This window comes from Anser cygnoides, chromosome Z (genome assembly GCF_040182565.1).
Source record: "Anser cygnoides isolate HZ-2024a breed goose chromosome Z, Taihu_goose_T2T_genome, whole genome shotgun sequence".
NCBI classification, from domain to species: Eukaryota; Metazoa; Chordata; class Aves; order Anseriformes; family Anatidae; genus Anser; species Anser cygnoides.
In genome coordinates, this window is record NC_089912.1 from 24,291,970 (window position 1) to 24,316,652 (window position 24,683).

General features: G+C 34.9%; 2 long non-coding RNA genes across 2 annotated transcripts in view; both read left to right on the plus strand.

The window, feature by feature from the left end:
• LOC125180992 (uncharacterized) overlaps positions 1-22,744 on the plus strand; it is a 31,690-nt gene extending 8,946 nt beyond the window's left edge. The window contains exons 2-3 of the long non-coding RNA XR_010827871.1: positions 21,504-21,608; positions 22,686-22,744. This is a non-coding gene — a long non-coding RNA (uncharacterized lncRNA). The remainder of the gene's footprint in view (positions 1-21,503; positions 21,609-22,685) is intronic.
• Positions 1-24,683, plus strand: part of LOC136789032 (uncharacterized) — a 761,292-nt gene that overhangs the window by 398,151 nt on the left and 338,458 nt on the right. The window lies entirely within an intron of this gene.

Sequence of the window (24,683 nt, forward strand, 5' to 3'; positions counted from 1 at the left end):
AGTATTACGTGCTGGAATCTAGGACTTGGAAAAGGAGACTGGTGCTTCTTTATGAAACAGAAAAGAAATAGGACAAGAAACAATGCACAATTAAGAGAAGATTGGGAAAAATACAAGTTGGAGATAAGAAAAGTTGGGAGACGAGCAAAATAAATGGAAGACGTAAGAGCCAACTCATCAGACTCGAAGAGGAAGAATCTGGATTTCCACACATTATTGAGACTACTCTCTAGTAAGACTGCAAGTCTTTCTCTCATGTAATGTGGAAGTACCATGAATTTCTGGTAGATTTGTTAGTGAGGTGAAGTTTTTATATGGCTCTTTCTGGGAACGTAGATGATGAGATCAGGATTAAATACCATAGTTGACCTGGACTGGATTTTGTCATTCCCATAGTTAATTACTGGTTTAGTGCAAATATTAGATGTCATTTTATTGACAGTGATCTGCAGAGCTAAATTCTTTGATCATGCTTACTACTATTAACTGTATACTGACAGTATAATGTTAACAGTTTTTACAGTAAGAAGAAAATTGCACTTCATTGAGGTCCACATGGTTCTTTGAGATAGAATGACAAATTGTATTAGCTTTAAACTGGGGGAATATATTTGCAGAAAGGCTAACATCAACATTTTCAAATGCCTAATGTTTTGGGAAAATAATACTATGTTACTAAAATGTGTGATATTTAGTATTTAATCTTAAACTGTTAATTAAACATTTGCATTAATTTTTTGCATAATTAAATTAATAAAGAATAAGCTGGAACATCTTTTTAACGAAGAAAGTTGCTCAAAAATGTACTATACCTTAGAGGTATAGGCAAACAGTTCTCAGCTATTCCTACTGCATACCTAAACAGAAGAATTCAATCTTTAAATAGGAAAAAAAAAATCCAAACAAACTGATATCTTGTTCTTTGGTTCAAACAATTTTTTTTTACAAAAGTATTTATTTTTGTACTTTTCTGTTTCCTTGGCAGCTGGATGTTAATTTCTGATCTATGTGATATGACATCTTACACAGTACTACATGGAATCAGATTCCTTTTTTCAGAATGTGAAATTCTACCGAGAGAATACATTGCTATTTTTTCTTTGCTAGGCATACTGTGGCCTTTCAAGAATCCCTGCAGCAACGTGCTGATGATGTACAGAACTGTGTATGAATCTTTTCCTTGTACCTTGTCCCAGAATATATGGCACAAATGACTACTATGCTGATTCATGTACTCTTTAACTCTATGACAGCTTAAAAATCTTGTCAAGACAAGAAGCATATGAAACTAAACCCTTTTCTTTTGTATTTTTTCCGACCAATCCTTTTCTTTTAAAAGCAAGAGAGAAATGATGGGGAGCAGGGAGCGGGGAAGATTAAGCTCAGAATTTGGCTGTTATTAAGGTCTCCTCAGACAAAAGTAAAAGAACTCCAACAGTGTTGCAGTACTTATCTCTTTATTTACATCTCCTTATTTAAAATGTATGAAACTATTTAAAAAGTAAGAAACTAGAAAACACTTTTTCTGAACTTTCCACATAATATCTAGGATTATATAGATTATATATGTTTAATAGAGAATTAATCTCTTACTGAAGCAGCTACTGTTATGAATGTACCTTTCAACTGTTCAGCTAGCATTTAAAAATTACATATATGTTGGAGAAAACTTGTGGGAGAAGTATCATCATTTGAACTATGAACTTTATCTTTTACCCCAGAAAGATTTTATTACATGAATAAGAAGCAGTCTATCCTCATGTGATTCATTATTTTGTGTTTTATTGATCTGACACATCATAAGGTATCAGAAAATTATTTTTTAGTGTGTGTGACAGGTACTGAGATAACATTTTGTAAAACATTCTCAATTAAATGCCTACTCAAAACATACTGTTTATTCTTAAAAAAGTGCAGGACCAAATCTTGGGTCTGTTATTGGTAGTAGAGATCCAGCTAATTCTTCCAAGTTCCAAATTTTTTGGTATTATCTTTATGTTCTGACTATCGTTTCTATTATCTTTTTTTTTTTTTTGGTGTTATCTTTATGTTCTGATAGGTCAAACATACCTGTTGTCCCTCCTTTGCAGACCACCCAGTTCTGTTCCTTTCTACATACTGTGCCCATCTTCTATTCAATTGTATTCAGTGGCTCAAGACAGAATTGTTAGGTCTTGCATTTTGAGCTGAAGACTTGCACAGCTGCTTCATACAAGAAGATGAACAGCAAAAGGGTTTAACTAAAATAACATAAAATTTAAAAAAGGGAGAAAAAAAGACCTAACATTATTTGTTTTGGTTTTGTGATGTTATCATCCTGTACAGGACAAAATCATCTCACAGAAATAAATCTGTTTCTCCTTGTAGAATCTTGTGAGAAAATGGTAAAATTATCTTAATCTAGAAATTCAGGATTTGACAGATTAAATTATAAATACAACAATTTCTTATCTGGTACTAGGTATTTATTCTATTACCTCTTTGTTACCCTCCACTTGCAGTCTCTTCTTCTTTAGACACTTTGAAATAAGCAGCAACTGTCTCACAGACATAAAATGAATACAAAATAGAAAGGATGTATGGCAAATAAGAAGCCTTTGATCCACTGTAAACTCCTTACAAACACCTGCAGAGGTGAAAGTTTTTTGTGATAATTCAGACATATCTATAGCTATCAAACCTGCCCATTGGACGGGATGGCAGTACTGAATAAATGCAGATGGTTCTTGGTTTGCAATGTGTGACCTGCATTAAGTGATTTGTACTTTGCTTTGTCGTAATTCAAATAAATGTGAGGAAAACCTACTACAGTATTGAATTCTCCGGAGTCTCCTATTTACTTCACCTCAATCATTGGTCTGTTTTTCATCTGCCAACACATATCAGACGGAAACTCCATTCAGTTTGTTCAGTGGAGAAAATCAAATTTACATATTTACAAATAATTGCATTTGAACAGGAGAGGAGCATGGGGAATGTATATGAATCTAATTATTGTCCATTCAATCCATCAAACTAGTGAAAGGAACACTGCTTAAAAATAATTCTCAGAAATTCCATCAACAGTAGCTGCTGCAAAAATACTTCATTTTTGTAATCACCTTTCATAAACATTGGCTTGCTAAAGGAAGGAAATAGATAAATAAAAGTTGAAGTAAAATAAATTATAAAATAAAGAAATTTATTTCTGAAAGAAATATCAAATGTTTGAAAATGAATATCTTTGGCCAGTCTCTGGATTAAATCTTTTCTCTAAATCAATTAATTTTTAAAGTTTTGTTTGTCTTTGTTTCTAAACCACAGGTTATATTTGTATCATTTTTTTCTTTCCACTTACAATTATTCCTCCTAGTATAGGAATAGTATAGTTCCTTACACGTCAGCTTCTCAGCAAGCAGGATAACTAATGTATATGGCCATTCAGATTGGTTCTGTTAAGTATTTATATTGGTATGATATAAAAAGTGACAAATCAAACTCTGTATCATTTACAAGATATATACTTAAGGGTTTTAGATCCTTACTGCAGTGGAAAGTCAAATGAAATTTGCTCCCATGCTTTAATTTAAAGATGAATTGCCACTTTAATTTCTTAATAGTGTTTCTAGAATCACATTTTATGATAATTCACTGTCAGAAGAGCAGTATATCTTGATTTTATAAATACTGTATTCTTGTTGTGTAAAACAAAAAACAGGGATTTATATTCTCCTCGTTTGTTGCTTAGCAAATAAAGCATGAAGCCATTAGCATTTTGGAAATTCCAGCTATTACAGAACTCTAAAACTCAGGGGTAAGAGCTACTGTAAGTCCATTTAATTTCTCTTTGATTTTTGCTACAGGTACAAATTATTACAGCTCAAGGTTTGAGTCCTTATTTCTGAATGCCCTGGTTCCAATATATATAAATTAATGAATAAACAATCTCCTAAAACATTAGAATGAATATTATCATTAACAACTCTGTCTCAAACACATTGAACATTCCTATATGACAATAAGCTCTTCTGTGCAAGATTCTCTCTACCCTCCATAAGTCAGAAAAACACAGATCCATCTCCTACAGAAGAAAATGCATTATGAAAGACCCCATCCTAAGCAAAGTAAATTTATTTCACTTCCTTCTGGCTTCTGTAAGTTTATAGCCATAAGCAAGAACCTAAACCAAAGCAAAATAAGTCTGCTACTTTTCAGGGCAGTGATGAGGAAACAAAAAGTCTTACAGATGAAAAATACTGGCTTGCCTACCACAGCAATGAAGGTAGTATGATAATAATTTCTTTAATTTCTTTTTTTTTTTTTTTAATATGGAACTTTTATTATGAAGATATTTCTAAATTCAGTTACACATAGGCTATGATTTCCATTATCTAATACACAATGTATTTATATGCATCTCAACAGTAATAATTCACATATGTTGCATCCATAGTAGAATGTAAGAATGTAATTGAATGGCTGCACTTCTGGATTAGTCAAAGAAAAAGTTTAATATATAATAATAATAAATGTGACTGCAGAGCTAGTAGGAAATTTTCTCCTTTCTTTCCTTCTTTCCATCTTTCCTTCTTTCTTTCTTTCTTTCTTTCCTTCCTTCCTTCCTTCCTTCCTTCCCTCTTTCCCTCTTTCCCTTTCTCTTTCTTTCTCTTTCTCTTTCTCTTTCCTTCTTTCTTTCTTTCTTTCTTTCTCTTTCCTTCTTTCTTTCTCTTTCCTTCCTTCCTTCCTTCCTTCCTTCCTTCCTTCCTTCCTTCCTTCCTTCCTTCCTTCCTTCCTTCCTTCCTTCCTTCCTTCCTTCCTTCCCTCCCTCCCTCCTTCCCTCCTTCCCTCCTTCCTTCCTTCCTTCTTCCCTCCCTCCCTTTTTCTTTCTTTTCTTTCTTTTCTTTTTTCCTTTATTTCCCCAAAATATCTTTTTTTTTTTTTTAATTTTATTTTCTATTTCTGCAAGATTTTTTACAGTAATAGGTTTCTATTCCAATTAGAGGCTGGGTTCTTCCATGCCTGGAACTTTCACCCTCCCATGTGTGGAATGGGAATTCTGAGTTTTGACCAGCTCTAATAAGGGGAGTGGATAAGTCAGTATTATTCCTGAGCTTTCTTTCTACATGTTCTCATACCACATTAGTACTCTTTGGGAAAGGAAACTGATGGAGAAAAAGGTTGAGTTAAACAGTCCTACTAAGCAAACAAAGAGAAAGGCAAAGACAGGGACATGGAATTCTTAACTTATTCCTAACTTGCAGCTGTGTAGTGCTATTATTAGGGAAGAATGAATGAAACAAAAACTAGATAAGATAAACACAGACTGACTGTCTGGGATAGAGGAAAAGGTATAACTTCTTACAGGCCCCTAGAAATACAGAAACATTATCTACAATTTACTTCCATTTCAGGAAAATCATTTATTTTAATTAAACTTAGAGTTTACAATACACTGTATCTTTTTTGTTCTTTTGGACAAGCAAACAAATTAAAATACTTATCGATAAATCCTATGCCAGCTAGTCATTAACAGTCTGCAAACACTATTGCAGTTTTGTTCACATACAGATACAAACTCATTAGTGCTTAAACCTACCTGCAAATCATTAGTCATATCCTCATCGTTTCATTACTAAAGTGATGAATCAAAGGAGTGGAAGGAGTTTTCAAAAGCTAGAAATCATTCATGTTTAAGAGCTACATCATATGTTATGATAACATCAGATGGTAGCCCAAGTGGCATCAGACTTTTACATCTTAACTGAAAGTAAACAAACAAACAAAATCCCACAGACTTCTTCTATTTATAGCTGCAAAACCCGTATAAACATATTCAGGGCCTCATTTTATATTTAGGTATAACCACTAGGGTCATCTCCTTCGATATCAGCTCTAGAATCCTTCAGATGCTGCTTACAGTCTCTAGCTTTTCCAGTTGTCTATTTTCCATCAACTTTGCAAGAGCAGCAGCTGTGTCATCAGTAGCCAGTTGGATATGAAAATTTCTGTACCTTTTTGGCATCCCATAGATACCAAATGTGTCTTAGAGAGTCACCACAGAGTTTGTTCATTTTGTTCTTACTGTGATTCTACATGTGATTTCAAGTGATAAATGATAAGTAAGTGTGTGCAGCAATATTCCTAAAAAGGGATCAAGTTCTTAAAAAGAGAATATCCAAGGAATGTGTAGGGACTGTTCAGATATTAGAATGTAAACATTTGCTCTGTTTGATAAAATTTCTCATATTATTTTATGGAAAATATGATTTCTTTAATAACATAAAAAATCTACTTCTACATTTGCAATGAAAAAAATAATAATTATTCCACAGAAATATAATTTTGTTATTATAGATTTTTGATTTATCACTCTGATTTGTAAGAAAAGAACATTAAGCTTTGAAATACAGAATTTATGATGAACACGAATTCTTATTGCTACTCATTTTTTCCTTATTTTCTTTATCAACACTGAACTTAGTGTCCCACTTTGACATTAAATGTATCTAAGTGATCAGCTGGCCTACCAAAAGAATTGTTTAACTTCACAGCCAGCCAGCAAGAAGGACCAGAAATCTGATCTGTTAGACTTTGTTCCTTTGAGGAAAGCTGTACTGGGTCTGGCTGGGATGTTAACTTTCCCTGCAGCAGCCCATACAGTGGTAGGAAGATGCATTCAGGCAAATAATCAGGTAAAGATGACTTTAGGCTTCTGCACTCCCTGAAGAAGTCCCAGGAAGGAAAGAAGCTGAGGAAGAATTGCTTACAAAGTTTCACAGAAGCTGGTATTTAAAGAGTGCACAAATATTGAACAGAAAACCTTGAAAACATTCATCCTACCTCTGGTAAAACAGTGTGTTACCTAAATTGTAAGGTATTATGACAGTCAATATGTGAGCATAGGACAAAGAGCATTTCATAAAAATATAATAAGTCGAAAATATAAAAGAATTTCGAATACAGAATGTGAGCAGGTCTCAGCTCAAAGCTGAAGGCTTCTGAAAGAGATACAGCCCATGAAAAATACCAAATCTTGCTGCTTAAAGCTTTCTGGATGTCATTTATGTAAAAATAACTTATGTGTTCCAAGTAGCAGGGAAAGCTTGAGGACAGGCCTAAAAGCGCTCAGATTCACTGCTTTCATAGTATAGACTCACTTCTGGAATTGTTTGTTTTGCTCTGTAAAAGACTACCTTGTAAACTTTTTCTGAAATTCAGTAAATTAACTGTATTTATAACAGGCTTCTGCAGCAATACAGTTGGATGACTATACTCCAATCCTCTCTAGTCCTTCAGTAGCATTCTCCATTCCTCCCAAACCTTCCTTCAGTCTCATGGTCATCTATTTACCTTCTATTTAAAATTTCTACTAAAAATAAATCTTTACTCCTTGGTCCAAAGATGAAGAACTTTCCTCAGCAGATTCTTGCATCTGAGGGAGAAGCAGAAGTCTTCCCAGAATGTAAAAGATCCTCCATCAACAGAACACCTCCCTGCCAAAATGTTTTCTCAGGGGCTAAACTCAGGCTACCATTGTATCTTCCAGATAGCTGAATGTCTCCCATATGCTGCTAAGCAAACTCGCCAGAGCTGCACTGATGGAGTCCTCCACAGAAATCACTCCACAGAGATTACACCTCCCACACCATCTAAGTACACCTGATATTACAGTATGCAAGCTGCTTCCAACAATAAATCATAGTCAAAGACTCTCTGGGCTTGATTCTGTTCCTTTATAATTGCATTCTCCAAGGACATTGGCTTTTATAGAAATTTTATATGCTTTGTTTTCTTATCAAAAGGAATTGTTCAAATGTTTAAGTTAGGTGGAATGTACTATTGCAAGGTAAAGTAGAGATTAGTAAGTTGAAATTCAGTAATTTATACATAGGAGAAAATGGGATGCGGTTTAAAGCACAGAGTATTTTTAGCAAATTCATCATAGGAATTTAAAAAATTGGCCAAATATTATTTTCAAGATCACCAATTTCTACCAATTTTCATCCAAAAGACTGCTTTCTTGTAAATAAAATAAAATTTGATATTTAAAAAAAATATTGTCAACAGACATTTTATTAAAAAATAAAATAAAATAAAATAAAATAGCAGTACTACAAGTTCATTATTAAACTAAGCACACATAGTGAGGAAACATAATCTTAATTTCTGTCCTATGCATGAATATAAAGCTGTTTAAAACTATAGAACCATATCCTATTTTTCTTCAGTACTCCCTTCAAAATACAAATAGAAAAAAAGATATAAATCTAGGGATGGTGCCCAGAAGGAAAAATATCTAAATGTAATGAGAGCAGTGGATATAGAACATATTGCATTGTTTGTACAAGGTTCTTGTTAGTAAATTTGCCATATATATTCTTTTTCTCATATAAAGAACTTTAGTCTTCTACTTCTTTATTCTCTTGCTATAAAAAGGAAGGTAATTTTTACATACTCTCATCTGTATAAGGATGAAACTGAAAGATAGATTGAGTTTCTGAACTTAAAAACAATGCCAAAAATCCAGTGTTCAGAGGAGAAAGGAAAATAAATGCTCAAGCAAACAAAAGAAGATTCAGCTGACTTAGTGAGACCAAACTCCTACAGTAATAGAGTTATGGTAAATCCAGGTATGTTGAGCCTTTCAAAACCCACTGCCAAGCTAGACTAAGCATTTTCATGAAAAACCTCCTTTTTCTTTTTCTTTTTTTTTTTTTGTATAAAACCAGCAGCTTTATAGTTTCCTTTAAGCACAGTAATAATCTGCAAATCAATAACATTAGTTCTATCATTCAGTGAATGCACCCTCATTTTAAGTGAAGTATGAACATCACAGATGTTAATTGAGGATCTTAATTTCCTGTAGTTCTCTGAAGGCAAGAATATCAAAAAGGGCCTCTGGTTCTAGCTAACGTTTCCAATGACAGTTTATTTGTATCCTTTGGAGAAGTAGGTGTGCGCTTTTAGTACTTAATTACCCTTATAAATCACAGCAGCTCTCTAGGAAACTAAGGAATGAGGATACATCAGGCTCTTTTTAGATTTGCTTCTCTAGCTATACACATTTCCAGCATTTTCAGAAAATACCCAGGACTTTCTCACTATTTTCTCCAACATTTCCCTCATCAGTAGCTATTAGGGCCTAGCTGAGATGGTTGTCAAATTGAGTTATTTATTAATATTGAACATAACTGGCTCGAAGTGACAAAATCTGCATATTTTACAAAACAATTTCTATTTAAGAAGAATATGTCTAAGTTGCAGCAGTAACTTAAATGATCAGCACATGATCTGAGAATTCAAAATACCAAAGTCCATACCCTACTTTGTGAGACATGGTCATTTAAAGGGACATTCTCTGAAGTGCTTGTGTATTAGAGTCATGTATCATTCTGTAGCTCTTTTCTAATCAGCCATGGGAAAACTTGTCCTCGACAAAAATTTGTCCTGAGCTTCTGGACAAGCAATGAGGTTTACAATAGGCAACAGAAAAATATAAAGCACTCACCTTTAATAGAAGTCCTGGACAATTACCAGAAAGCTTCAAATAGAGGGAGGCAGTGCTAAACTGCTCAGTCCTCAAGGCAAAGACGTTGGTCCCAAGCCTCCCAGTTCACAGAAATCACAGATGCTGGAACAGAACAGGTGGTTTAGCATGTCTTAGGTGATAAGCCAGCCTGAGGCTAGATACTTCTCAGGATAAAGCAAATCACTTAACCACAACTTAGTTGAGGAGGTTTTACTTGTCATTTGGGACATATTTAACAGCAACAGCAATGCAAAGGGTAATTCTACAATGAAGAACACCACATTGCCATAATATAAATAGACAAAAAATTTGTATTGCCAAAATAAAAGCAGGAAAAAAACAGCAGTTTCTTTTCATGTTTATAACTTACAGCTAAAATCTCAGTCCAAGTACATAAACAAGTAAAGAGGTTGAGCATAAGAAGAATAATTGTAAACTAAAATATTTTATTCTTAGCTGCAAAAGAAGCCTCCCATAATTTTTTCTACAGCCTCACTGTTACAATGACCTAGCTGGGTATTACATGCAGAAAGACTGAATGGTTGCTTGGTGGATCTGAAAAATGACCAAGTCTGCCCCTCTCACTGTATTCATTTTCCAAAAGTATTCAGATCTTATTAAGATTGCTGTATTTTCTCTTTTCCTGCAGACAGTAATGACATTAGTTTTGCTGCAAAATAAAGTGTCTGGTCTCTGGTTTATTGTCCAGCAGAATCCAGACCAAAAAAAGAAAAAAAAAAAAAAAGGTTTGCTGATAAATGTGTAAAATATCTGAATGGGAGGATATCTACATAATTAATATATTATTGTCATTCAAAGCAGCAGGGTATTTATAGCATTCTAGAAAAACAAATATACACAAGACAGAAGACAGAAAGACAATGTTACAGCTGTAATACTTCAAATGATATAAAGAAACCAAATAATTCACCATATTGGAGAAAAAAGTTCTTGGTAGGAGTTAAAATAACTGCTAAGGAAAGGAGCAGTGGCTATTGCTTTGTGATCTTGAAAGAAAAATAAAATAAACATTCTTAAGTGATAAATCTTGAATATACTGTAGGAACAAAGCCCAGGACTTAACCAGCTTTGATAACTTTTTTTTTCTTTTTTTTTTCTTTTTTTTTTTTTTTCTGTAGGTTCTTAAGAGCCAGAAGTTCATACTTCTGAGATTGTGTATGAAGTATTATGTAGCTGAGTATAATAAATTCCATATGAAAGTGTGATTTAGGAACATTTTTCACACTTCATAATCAAGTGGTTATTAGTTACAGCTCCTGCAAATTCTGTTTACACCTTAGCATTAGCACTTTCTCTGAGAAACTGTTTTATACACAATTAACTGAATGTTTAATTATATTTGCACTGCAGTTCAGCGATGTAACTGCAGAAAGCCTATGCCAGCTTTGAGAGAGATACTAAAGTCTATAAACAACCTGTGCATGCTGATACAGCACATACAATGTTCATTTACACTGCAACATCCAGTAAATATGATTGTTGCTATTACTGTATCTACATCTCCTTTGATTCCTCAAATAACATAAAATATTTATTCAGTTCTGCCTGGAAAATCACAAAAACGTCTAAATGCCAAAGGAGATGTAGGAGCCAATATCAATTTTCAAACGTAGATACTTAAAAATGGAAATGTGAATGTAGATTTTGGAAATGAAACAGTTTTGAAGCAGTAATTCCTTCTGAGAATTAAATATTAAGTAATAGGGATTATATGCATAATATTGGTTATTATGCTTTACTTCACTATGTTGGAGAAACTTTTTAATTCTTATCAAAATTAGGATAAATCAGAGCATCCCGCAATGAAAAACACTTAGAATAAATTATTGAGAGTGGCTAGCTAAATAAGCTTATTCTTGTGGTAATTATTGTAATTTCTTTTTGTGATGAATACATAAATGTAGATAGGTACATATGCATATTCTTAAAAGTTCCCTAACTATTAAATGCTTCAATATATATAAAAAAATCTTCACATAATTAATTAAGAATAAAGATATAAAAGCCTAAGGTCTCTTAAAATACTGTATCTGAGAAAGGAGTTATTATTTTTGAAGTTTCTTTTACAAGATAGAAAACTGAATCAATGTTTTTTCTCTGTTGGCACAAGACAAAAATGCACTTGTTCTTCTACGTATTTTGAAAATTAATTTCAAGTGAGTAACATTTCTCTTTCTTAAGTATAACTTTTGATAAGTGTGTTGTAAACAATTCATTATCAGCATTGCTACTGCCTTGACAATTTAGTTGTAATATTTTTATGCATAATAAAAAAGACAATATTAATTATTTAATAATTAAATAATTATACTAATAAATTTAATCCTCTAAGCTAGAGTCAAAACTAGTTCTGTGTGTGTTATGATATATGTGAAGATAAATAATAAATAGATCATCATATCCAAGATCTTTACATTAAAGGTTCCCAGTTGAGACAATACACCAAATATTCAAAATATGTTTATTATTTCAAAAACTAATAAAAGAAATCAGTATGCAATACAAATTAGCCCTATTAACATAAAACTGTGAAGGCACAAGTCTCAAAAAAAAAATTAAATTAAATAAAAAAGTCTCCCTTAGTAATCCTTAACATGCACTCAGAACAAATAGTATTGTTTTTAGCTGTATGGAAAGCTATAGGCAGATCTGTTATTGCTGAGTAGGCTAATAATAATAATAATAATATAGTTACATTTTCATCTAAATTATGATCCTCTGCAGTTGGAGATGATAAGAATGAAAAAACAATTCAAAAATTTGAGTTTCCCCTATATTTGTAATGAGTTTTAAATCCATGAATCAAAGGCATTACATATGACTACAAAGTTACAAGGCAGAATCTAAAATAAAAAATACTGGTTTGCTTGTGTACAGAGAATACTGCTATAGTAACCTATGAGAGTGATCTGGTCCCTAGGCAAATTCATTGTTATGTTGTCAGATTTCTTACCAAGTTGCTTCAAACATTTCATAGGAAGGAATCTTACCTGCAAGCCTATTCTGACTTTTACATCTGAGCTATTTAATTCGCATGAAAACGATAAAAAAGAACACTACATTAATGGATAGGAATAACATGAAAGAAAGTCTCAACCAACTTTACTATTTAGACATTTTAAATTAAACAGTGTTGAATACAAGGTCCAGAATATAGAATATAAGCATTCTTACATAGGGATCTCACGGCTGGAATGTTGCAAAGAGGAATGTAATCCATCACATATTTAAAAATAAATAATTTAGAAATGGAACTACTAACAGGCCCGATCTTGTGAACCTGTAAAACTGTAGTTCAGTAGTTTGGAAAAAATATACAAAAAAAAAATAAAAAAATCAGGGCAGGCCTCTGTGAGCAGAGCCTGGCAGCTGACCCATGTCAGATCAGAGCTAGCTCCAGCCAGCTCCAAAGGGACCTGCTGCTGGCCAGAGCTGCGCCAGGGAGCGACGCCGGTTGGGCCTCTGGGACAGCAGATTTTAGAAAGGGGAAAAACTGCTGTGCAACAGCAGCTGGAAGAGAGGGGTGAGAAATGTGAGAGAAACAGCCCAGCAGCCTCCCAGGCCAGTGCAGCAGGAGGGCAAGAGGTGCTCCAGGCACGCAGCAGCAGTTCCCCTGTAGCCTATGGGGAGGCCCCTGGTGGAGCAGGCTGTCCCCCTGCAGCCCATGGGTCCCACACGGAGCAGATCTCCACGCTGCAGCCCCCCCGTGGAGGAGCCCCCGGTGGAGCAGGTGGATGTGGCCTGGAGGAGGCTGCGGCCCATGGAGAGCCCCCGCAGGAGCAGGCCCCGGGCCGGAGCTGCAGCCCGTGGAGAGGAGCCCACGCAGGAGCAGGGGGTCTGGGGGGAGCCGCCGCCCGTGGGGGACCCGTGCTGGAGCAGTTTGCTCCTGGGGGATGGATGGACCCCGTGGTACGGAGCCGTGTGGGAGCTGTTCTTGAAGAGCTGCTGCCTGTGGGCAGCCCCCGCAGGATCAGTTCGGGAAGGACGGCATCCCGTGGGAGGGACCCCACGGGGAGCAGGGGCAGGGAGTGACTGTGAAGGAGCGGTGGAGATGAAGCGCCATGGACTGACTGCAGCCCCCATTCCGCTGCACTGCTCACGGGGAGGAGGTAGAAAAGGGTGGATGGGGTGGAAAGTGTTTTTAGTTTGATTTTAGTTTCTCACTGCTCTATTCTGCTAGCGATAGGCAATAAATTATATTAATCTCCCTATAACGAGTCTTTTTTGCCTGTGACAATAATTGTTGTCTCCCTGTCCTTATACCACCCTTGAGCCCATTTCATCATACTTTCTCCCATTTTCTTTGAGGAGGGGGAGTGCAAGAGCAGTTGTGGTGGAGTTCAGCTGAACAGAAGGCTAAACAGCATATGAATCTTCTGGAACAGATACAACACCCAAATCTGACGCTGCATTTTCCAGGGGCACCACCAACACTTCAGGCTATTTACCCAGAGATTTTCCTGTTCATCCACTTTTTGATGATTTTTTTTTTTCATTTGGGTTATTTTATTTATATTTACTCATCCAACTCTTCCAGCTCAGGAGAACACCTGTTACCCCTGTTTGATGAAATCCCGTCTCACAGTTTATGCCCATATGTATCTTAGAGTGATTGACTCACATCTTTAGTGTAAATCAATCAAAGGTAAATTTTTGTTGCAGTTGTTAAATAAATGCTTAGGTCTAGACAAAAATAATCTAGAGGTGTAGCTTTTGGGTACATTGCAATACTGCTGATCAACATTTGCAGCACTGTTTCATTCCACTTCTTATATCAGCATTTGTACAGCTCATTGCTAGTTCCTACTGTGCGTGAGGTTTTTCTACTAAGAAGCTAAGCTTCTGGACTATATGAATCTACTGTAATTCTATTGATTGTAATTAAGACACATTAATTTATCGTATTTTGCTTTTCCTAACTTCTGTGTTTGTTTCAAAATCTGTTAAATAATGTCTATAACAATAATTACAATCTACAAACAGTAGTACACAATACCTTCCTGTGGGAATCTAAAAGTTGTTTTCTTATTGAATAATCTACTTCTAAGGTAGGAAGACAAAACAACGCACTGAGATTTCATATAGATTCAAGACTTCTGCAGTCTATTCTGATGAAATTGCAAATAATTTTGGAACTTAAATATTTATGTAGCTAACAGGTCGGAACAGGTGATTCTCCCTTCTACTCCGCTTTTGTGAGAAACCACTTGGAGTACAGCATCCAGCTCTTGGGACTGTAGCATGTGAAGGTTATGGACTTGTTCGAGTAGGTCCAGAGGAGGGTCACAAAGGGCTGGAGAACGCCTCTTATGAAGAAAGGCAGAGAAAGTTGTGTTTATTTTGCCTAGGGAAGAAACATCTCTGGGGAGACCTTATAGAAGCCTTCAAATATATAAAGAGGGCTAACAGGAAAGGTAGGGAGAGACACTTTATCAGGGAGTATAATGACAGGACAAAGGGTAATGATTTTAAACTGAAAAAGGATGGGGTTAGGTTAGATAGATGTAAGAAAGCAATTCTTCACTATGAGGGTGGTGAAGCACTGGAACAGGTTGCTCAAAGAAGTCATGGATGCCCCATTCCTGGAAGCGTTCAAGGCCAGGTTGGATGGGGCTTTGAGGAAGCCGATCTAGTGGGAGCTGCCCATGGCAGGGGGGTGGAATTAGGTGATCCTTAAGGTCCCTTCCAACCTTAAAACCTCCAAGCATTCTATGATTTTGTGATTATGTGCTATGTTCTTACACTGTTAAAAAACACAACCTGATAGATGTAGAATATGGAATGAAAGTATCAGTATCTATTTTCCCCAGTGCCAATTATATAAGTATTTCCTTTTCTGTCATCAGTTTAGTGTCTTAATATTTCCCATTTTTTAAAACACTATAGTAATAACATTTTGTTAACTGAAAAAAAAAGGCCATTATTTCTATTCAAAATAGTGAATTCTCAACTACTTTGTCCACCAGAGACTTCTCTTTCTGTGATGACGCTGCCTAATATGTTGCAGAAACAAAATTATAACTAATTGGTAGTAATTTAAGATGACAATGTAAATATAAAAAGCATTAAGTTCCCTGGTGAGGGTCATTAAAGACAACAAGACACACTGAACCTGAAAAATATGAAACGAAAATATTATTTCAGATAATTGTTTTCTATTAATTCTGTCCTTATCTACATATTTTTTCTGCTATTTAATATTTCTTATATTTCAGTTAAATAGCATATGTACAAGTACACAGTAAAAGACAGATTATTCTAACAAAGACATGTATGCAGTGCTTAACAATGCCAAAAATAATATTTCCCTCTAATATCCATCCCATTAGTTCTGATTTTTGAAATATTTGAATACATATGTTCACCTGGGTGAATGACACACAAAAACTAAAAGAAAAACTAATTGTTCATTCTGTTATCTGTATTGGAAAAGTATATGGGAAAGCATAGGGGACTGATGCACCACTAGAAGGAACAAAATAATCTCATTAACCAAGAATATATCATAAATAAAAACACATACCAGGTAGAAGAAGAAGGCACTATTTTGGCTGGTTCTCAATTTATTTTGCTTTCACCTTTTGCAGCTGGCATGGAGTTAGATCCAGTAGGAAAAGTGTGATTCCAGTAAGAATTACAAAAGACATGATTTAATTTTTAGATCATGTATGTTAACTAAGTGAGGCACAGTTAAACAAAACAAAAACATTTTAATCCTTTTTTAAAGCAAAGCTTACAATAATATTTTCAAAAGGACTGTGCACATACTGCCATCTAAATTCCTTTAATTAATATAATGATAAAGAAAAAAATATATTTTTTTCTGGTTACTAGTAGAATAAAGTTAACTTCTGACCCGACCAAATTCAGATGAATAAATCCTGAATGCTGAAACCGAACATATTCTACTTTATCTCAGCAATCCTTGACCTTAAAATCAATTATGGCAGTTTTTATTTTCACAGGTTTTCTATGCACTAGTCTTGATATGTAGATTTTCCATACTACACTTTCATGTTATTTACTGTTGTTTCCAGTGTAAATCCAAACTTCTAACCAGATTATTGATTTCATTTAATCTAAATTCTCTGAAACAAATAGCCATATTTTATGAAAAATAATGGTTCTTCTGCTTATTGTATGCTTGTGTTACCTAATATTCTTCTAATCTTCTCAAATCTGTAAGCACTGTGCGTTCATTTAGGGTGTTTAAATTCTATGTGTTTCAAATAGCAAAAACCAAATACCTACAAATACGTTGTAATGAGGAGAACAAAAATATTAAATATTTTTAAAAGAAAATGATTATATTTTCATGTTGGTTTGATTTTATTATGACCACCAACACCAAAAATAATAGTAATAATAATAATAATTTTAGACTGCAAGGAAGTGGTTTTTAATCTTACAGTATAAAGTCCAGAATGTTGAAAAATTGAGATTTTATCCTTCCCAACAGCACAGAAAATGGCTATTTCCAAGGTCCATCAAATTCTTCTTTTCAATATAATTAATAGGATATCTGCAAGGAGATTTAGACAAAAATGGCAGAAAATATAGCAAATTAGTATGGCAGTCTCTTAAAACAACACCAACTGAAAAAATTAACTTGGCATATGCAGATCTGCAACTGAACTTCATGAGCTGACTAATATTCTTGCTTTAAGTCAAGATGACACAGAAATCTGGAACAGAACTCAATAAAATGCTGTAGTGCACTGTTTGCAAACAGTAGAAAGCTTATTGCTAATATATGACATGGAACAGATTTGGTCTTTTATTTGTCAGAAAGTTAATTACAGCAATAGAAACATTGGAATGGATGTGGGTACTACAACATTGCCTCATAGGGTAGTTTTCATACACCTTAATAAAAATCTATTTCCCAAATATACCACAGAACTCTGAATGAATTCCTTGCTGTCCTCGTGTTCCTAAAATAGATATAATACACTGAAATCTTTGTGAAGGCTTATTGTTTTTCCCAGTGCTAACCAGAAGAAAACATTCTCACCTAGATTGCATTAACTCTGTTTCTACCTTTATTTTTTTTTTTTGTATTTTCTGAACACTGAAATACAAAAGGTTTTTGTAAACTATCAGAGTGGATATAAAAATGTTTTGATTTTCAAAGCTGGACAGGTTATTTGATGCTGAAACAGCTTTGGTTTGCATAGTACTTTGAGAAACTGAAGCTATTTCTATTACAGACAATAGCAATGAAAATGCATTGCAGAACAGCATGCAAAATTTAAGAATATTTGCAGAATCTATTAGTGGTCCAGTGCTCACATTTATCATTTAATGATGAAAATACAGTTGACCACGTGGCTTCCTAGCTTCTCGTATAAATTAGTTAGGTTGAATCTGCATTAACGTATGATTCAAAATCATTTTATGGCATTTTCTGTCAATAGAGCCCTCAAACCTGCCATTGAAATTCAGTCCTTCTTTTATGTGCCAATATCAGTCATACCCTCTTCACACTCTTATTTAAGAAACTGAAGAGGGTTTAAGGAAGGGATGCCATCCAGAGGGATCTGGACAGCCTTGAGAGGTGGGCCTTTGTGAACTTCATGAAGTTCAGCAGGGCTGGGTGCAAGGTCCTGCATCTGGGTTATGGCAATCTCAAGCACAAATACAGGATGAGTGGAGAATGGATTGAGAGCAGCCCTGAGGAGAAAAACTTGGGGGTGTTGGTTGATGAGAAGCTCAACATGAGCCAGCAGTGTGCGTCTGCAGGTCAAAAAGCCACGCATATCATAGGATGAATCAAAAGTGGGGCCAGCAGGTTGAGGGAGGTGATTCTTCCCCTCTGCTCTGTTTCTGTGAGACCTCATGAGTTCTGTGTTCAGCTCTGGGGCCCCCAGTATAAGAAGGACATGGACCTACTGGAGCAAGTCCAAAGGAGGGCTTAGATTAAATGTAAGGAAGAAATTCTTTACTCTGACAGTGATGAAGCACTGGAAAAAGTTGCCCTGAGAAGCTGTGAATGCCCCGTGTATGTTCAAGGCCAGGCTGGTGGGGTCTTTGAGTAGTATACTATACTAATTAGCATGTAACTAAGAATGAGAATAGAAAAATGAACCAGTATAGAGTGATATGTTTATGATGAAGTGGGAAGACAGAAAATTTTAAACTTAAAAAATATCATTTTTTTTTAATTTAAAATTTTAAATTCTACATCTAAAATCATGGAGAACTTGGTATAAATTATTATTACATAAATATGCCATATATGTCTATACTATTTTATATATATATATACACACTATATATACTATACTATACATATATAGTATGTTACTATATATATTACTTCTCATCGTGCAATTTCAATATTTATGTAACTGATTAATATTGTTGTTTGATTCAGGAAATGAACAAATGCAGCTGTCAGTGGTAATTTTTGCAGGTCTTCTAGAGCTTTGCATGCCATTGACAATGAATTTTCCCTCTGATGTCAGATGCATAGATTGTATGTTGCTATGTGTAGTATTATTCTTAAAGACAATTGAGAAGTCACAGGTGATATAAAATTCAACTGCAACATTCTGTAACAGATATAGCTGGACAAAGCAAATAAACTATCAGGTGGATTGATAGTAGAGGCAAATTTTTACCTATTTCCTTTCCCAAACAAGTAATGCCATCTTCTGCATCCTCTTTCTGAGGAGTCATACAGAATTTATATCACTCTTCAGAGAACATAAGTAATGCCAGAATCATAGTTAAGGAATAGAAAAAATTATGGGAATAAATTATGGGAACAAAGCCTCTCACAGAAGATGCAGGAGTCCTAAGCAGTCCTACTAACTGTTGGCATACTAGAGCTGGGGCGATACAGCAGAGCTTTTGTAACACAATCTCCTTTGAAAAAGAACTATAGAGAACATGTCCAGGATGGTGCTGGGATGGCCAGTGTGTATCATCTCCCACTGGCTGCAAGGTACCTTCATGAAAACACTGATTTGTAGTCCTTGTTTGTTTCATGCAGAGTATCTTTGTCTTCACCCAGCACAGTAAAAATGAATGTAATTAACGTGCCATCGGTAATAGTTTGTATATTTAAGCCTGATTGGGTATTCTGGAACTGCCAGCCAGTTAAAAATTCTTATTTGAAAAGAATTTTGCTTCCTTTGGGAGATAGTTTCTTCTTTAAATACAGTTGCTTGTGAGAAAATGTCAGTCTGCCTCCTGTTTGAGGTAGAGGTCTCTGATATTGGGACAAAGAGAGATTTAAGAAATATAATATTTACATTCAATTAATTGGGATAAAAATATTCTTTAAGTATTGTAATTTGATGCAAGACTTATGAATTTAAGCAGTTCCTATTCCTTAAAATTCAAGGCATATTTTTCTTGTTGGCAAGCCCACAGGTGATCTTCTTAGGGTAGAGCTATTTAAGCATATTGAAAAACCTTTTGTCCTAAGTACTTCTGGGATCCAAAACAAAGCAAAACAACACAACCATAAATAAATAAATTAAATAAATAAATAAATAAATAAATAAAATAATAATATCAGCACGACCTACCGACAAAACAAATAAGCAAGCAAAAAAAATATTTCTATGAGGGAAAACAATTGAGATTCAATTATACATGGTTTTGTGTCAATTTATGGAATATTCTCATAAATAGAATAGCACAACATGTTTCCAAATAGTGGAATTTTTTATTGCTTTGAATATTCATTAGGCTTGTAAAGTTGTTAAATAAAGTATTCTCTTAATCAAACAAAATTATCTGCTGCCATTAGGCTACTGACAGTGTAGACAAAATGCTAATCATTTTGAAATACAAGAAATTACATCAAATTATATTTTAATAGAATGGAAGATCAACCTAAGCATTTTTAAAGAAAAGTAAATCTAATTCACTTATTACAGTAGGATTTTTTTAAGGTGTATCAGATATAAAATTGACATTCAAATAAATGATTTGCCAATACTGCCTTTCTACTGTCTGTATCTTGTAAAGCAACTCTGGCAAACAGTCCTGCACCAGAGATAGAAATATAATATTAGAAGCAATTTTTAAGTGGATATTTTAGAGAGCTTTACACTTTGTAATGAGCTTGTGTACAGATATTTTGAAAACTGAATTATATTCAACAAACTAAGCAACCAGTGAAGATATGCTTTTGTCTGCATACTCGCACTAAGGAAAAAAAAAAAAAGTGTATTTGAAAAAAAAATTGAATTTTTAAATTAGAACTAAAAAGCATGCGTGAATCATGCAGGTTTTCTAGCTAGCTCACTAAGTACCAGTACATATCACAGCATTATACCTTTAGCTGTTATTTTATTTAAGTTTCCGGTTGTATTCCCTACCAGAGCCACAGTTACTTCTCTTAGCTAAGAAATAATTTGATTCTAAAGCTAAAATCTGCAGAAGAGTTATGCTACCTTAGCCTTGTCTTCCAAAACTCAAAGCATTATGCACGTTAAGTGCATAACAATGTTTACTAAACACCAAGACTTTGGGTTTTAGCTTTCTAATTCTCCGCTTTACCAGAGCATGTGCCCTTGTTTGAGCAAAATCTTTTCGAGTATACTAACACTAGCACAACTGGCTGACAGATTTTGCAAGTGTCAATGCTTTTGAAGGACTGGGTCCCACGTAAAAATTAGATCAAGAGGGGGTGCTATAAGAAATCTGACAGCCAAAAGTCAAGTCTAGTAGTATGAACTTCAATACAGTTTTTAGTGTTTTCTGTGTTCTGCATTGATCACATAACTTTACAGCCTTTCCGTAGCACTGAGGAATATTTTGTTAGGTGTGTATTTTCAATGGGGCAAATCTTTAAGAAATTCTATCCCAGGCCTCCCCAGGGCTTGGGTTCCTATTCTTATCTCTTTGTTGCAATTCACTGTCTCCTCAGTCACTGTCTCTAGGGCCTTTCCGTAGACTAATCACTGAAATGATGGCTAAAACAATGAAATTTTCTCTTTCCTTCTATCTAAAATAGGCAGAATGACAGCAGTAAGTCCCTGTGGTCCGGCAAACCTCTCCATCCACACAACTGGGACAGTGGAATGCAATAAAGACATACGTTGAGCAGCCAATGCTACAGGTGAGCAGAGACTTCTTTAACAGTCTTTGAATACAGAAAATGTTTACAAAATAACAGAGCTCACTGGAAGAGATAGTATTTGTGATGGTATTACTAGTATCTGTGAATCCTTCAGAGAGAATAGGTGAACTATTTCTTAATATTCACAGAACATACTAATAAAAGCTAATGAAGGCTTAGGATCAAAAGATATTCTACCTCATTGGATTGCTGTGGTTTCTCATTAAATTTTGAATGCAAACTTTGTGTGACTAGCTGGCATAGCTGATGAGATTACTGACTCAGACAAAATACTTTTGTGTGTGTGTGTGTGATTTGTAACCTACAAGGAGTCATATAGTATACATTAATTTAAAATTAATCCATCCACCAGTCCATTTTCGTACGATAATGAGTGATGAAGTTTAAGAGACTGCAAATAAGAACTGAGCAGGATGAGAAACTGCAGGCAGTGTTTTTCAATCCATTTTTACGTATTTCTCTTAGGTGTACCAGAGCTCTTTATCACAATAAAGTAATGAGGAAAAAAAAAGTCTTCATATAAGATCATTTAGTAGTAGTAGTAAAACCTAGAGTCATGAGACACTTTGAATTCTATCCTTGGACTGGGAGATAAGAAGGTGGTGGTTAATTTTCTTTGTTGTAAAAGAAAGCATAATTTTCAGTTCTTTTAGCTCTGCATTAGCCACATGGGAGCAGTTATTATCTGCATAATGTACTGAGGCATTTGCAGTTAAGCTTACTTTTCATATTAGTCTCTCTTGGCTTAAAGTCACTTTCAATTAAAAATTAAATTAGCAGTCATTCCTAGGGCATTGTCAATTTTCTCCTGATAATATTTAGCAACCCATTGTTGCTGTATTCTCTGCTTGCACACTGTATCTTCATATGCAGTTCAGAAACTGATATGGTACCAAGGATGAGGTCCAGAAGAGCAGTGCTGGATTTGTGAAAAGTCTGTATTCACTTTCATCTAATTATTCCATTGTAATGAGTAAATACAATGGAGCTTAAATTCATTTAGTTATTAGATATTTACCTTTAGAGACATATTGTTTTTTTTTCTTTTTGTTCCAGATCTTCTACAACTGTACTATGGATTATACCAATAATTAAAGTATTGATGAAATGAATAATTGATACTGGCCCTTGACGTTAATGAAACTGTCAAACTTCGAACATCAAGTGACATCACTGCGCATCTCATTCCACAGAATAGTGAATCCTGATATTATGTCTCACTAAGAAGGAAAATGAAGGAAAAGGGAAAGGGAAAGGGAATGGGAAAGGGAAAGGGAAAGGGAAAGGGAAAGGGGAGAAAGGGAAAAGAGAGGAACGGGAAGGGGAAGAGGGAAGGGAGAGGAAGGGAGAGGGAGAGGAGAGGGAGAAGGAGAGGGAGAGGGAGAGGGAGAGGGAGAGGGAGAGGGAGAGGGAGAGGGAGAGGGAGAGGGAGAGGGAGAGGGAGAGGAGGGGAGGGGAAGGGGAAGGGGAAGGGGAAGGGGAAGAGGAAGGGGAAGGGGAAAGGGAAAGGGAAGGGGAAGGGGAAGGGGAAGGGGAAGGGGGAGGGGGAGGGGGAGGGGAAGGGGAAGGGGGAGGGGGAAGGGGAGGGGGAGGGGGAGGGGAAGGGGAAGGGGAAGAAAGGGAAAGGGAAAAGAGAAAGATGGAAAACAAAAATCAAAAGAAGAGAGAATCTGAAACATGGAAAAGGGCAATTTCACAAAATGGGAAAATGGGATAAACATCCTTGCATGGAGTTCAAAGTAAGAGGAGAATAACCCCCAACACTGATCCAGGTTAAGAGTCTGTGGGTACCTTGTTAAGACAATGGATATATTGCATTATGTCTCTTTTTGGTAGAACAGTTTTGTTTTTTTTTTTTGGCTGGTTGGTTTATTTGTTGTTTTTTTGTTTGTTTTGTTTTGTCTGTCTTTGTTTTTTGTTTTTTAAATACCATTTATTGGTATTTCTAGTTAGCTCCTGGGACAGAAAATCTGATCCCATGCATATGTGAGAAACTTTTGATAAGGTCCCTTGGCTGTTATACAGATTGTTATACAGCTATGTACACAGTTGTTAACTACTTCTAATTAAGGCACTTAATAAAGCTTTTTTTTTTTTTCTGAGAAAGCTTACTCATAAGTTATGAAATTGAGGAAATCGGATTTTCCACAATACCAGCAAAGACTGAGTTGTGCCAGTCATACCAGCTTCCAAAGATTCTTTCTTCAGTGAGCTGCCTCTCTCACTTCAGAGTCCTTCATATCTATGGTTCTTTAGAACCAGAAAAGATATATCTATATCTATATCTATATCTATATCTATATCTATCTATCTATCTATCTATCTATCTATCTATCTATCTATCTATCTATATTATGTATGCCCACAAAAATTCTACCAGATGTTCTTTTTGGAGAGTGTTAATTCTTTTCCTTACAAAAGTGAAGGTAACAAGAGGAATATTTTCCTTTCATTAGAAGAGTAGTAAGTCACTAAGTTTTCTAGTAGTTACCTCAATAGTTGAATATCACATATTCTCTTTTGATTACTAAGAATTAGAGACTCAGTTATCTTTGGAAATTGTCATTTTCATTACTATATCACTTCTGTAGTCCAGAAGAGGCTACAATAACTATAAAATTTATCAAGACTACATATATAACTTATGAATGTTTTGTTTTCTGATTATGCTAAGGCACAAAATTCAGCCTGCAGTGAGTAAACTGTCTAATTTAATACTGACAAAGTACTCCCAATCTCTAACTTAATGTTTTCTTTATTTTGACAATGTAGAAATTCATTACGAAATAAAACAAGTTTAAAAATTGTATCCTGCATTAAAAGCATTCTGCTTTACAAATAGCTTTTGAATCTCACTTATTAAACTACAGTAATTAGAATAACCTATCATCAGAATCTTCTCTCTGAAAGCATTTCATAAGTAACTAAGTAAAAAAAAAAAAAAAACTGCCAATGTATTGACCTATTATAATCTTATCTTGATGATGAAAAATTATATGAGAAGTCTTTTCTTCCACCATTTTTTTTTAACCATTGTTATGTTTTCTTATAGAA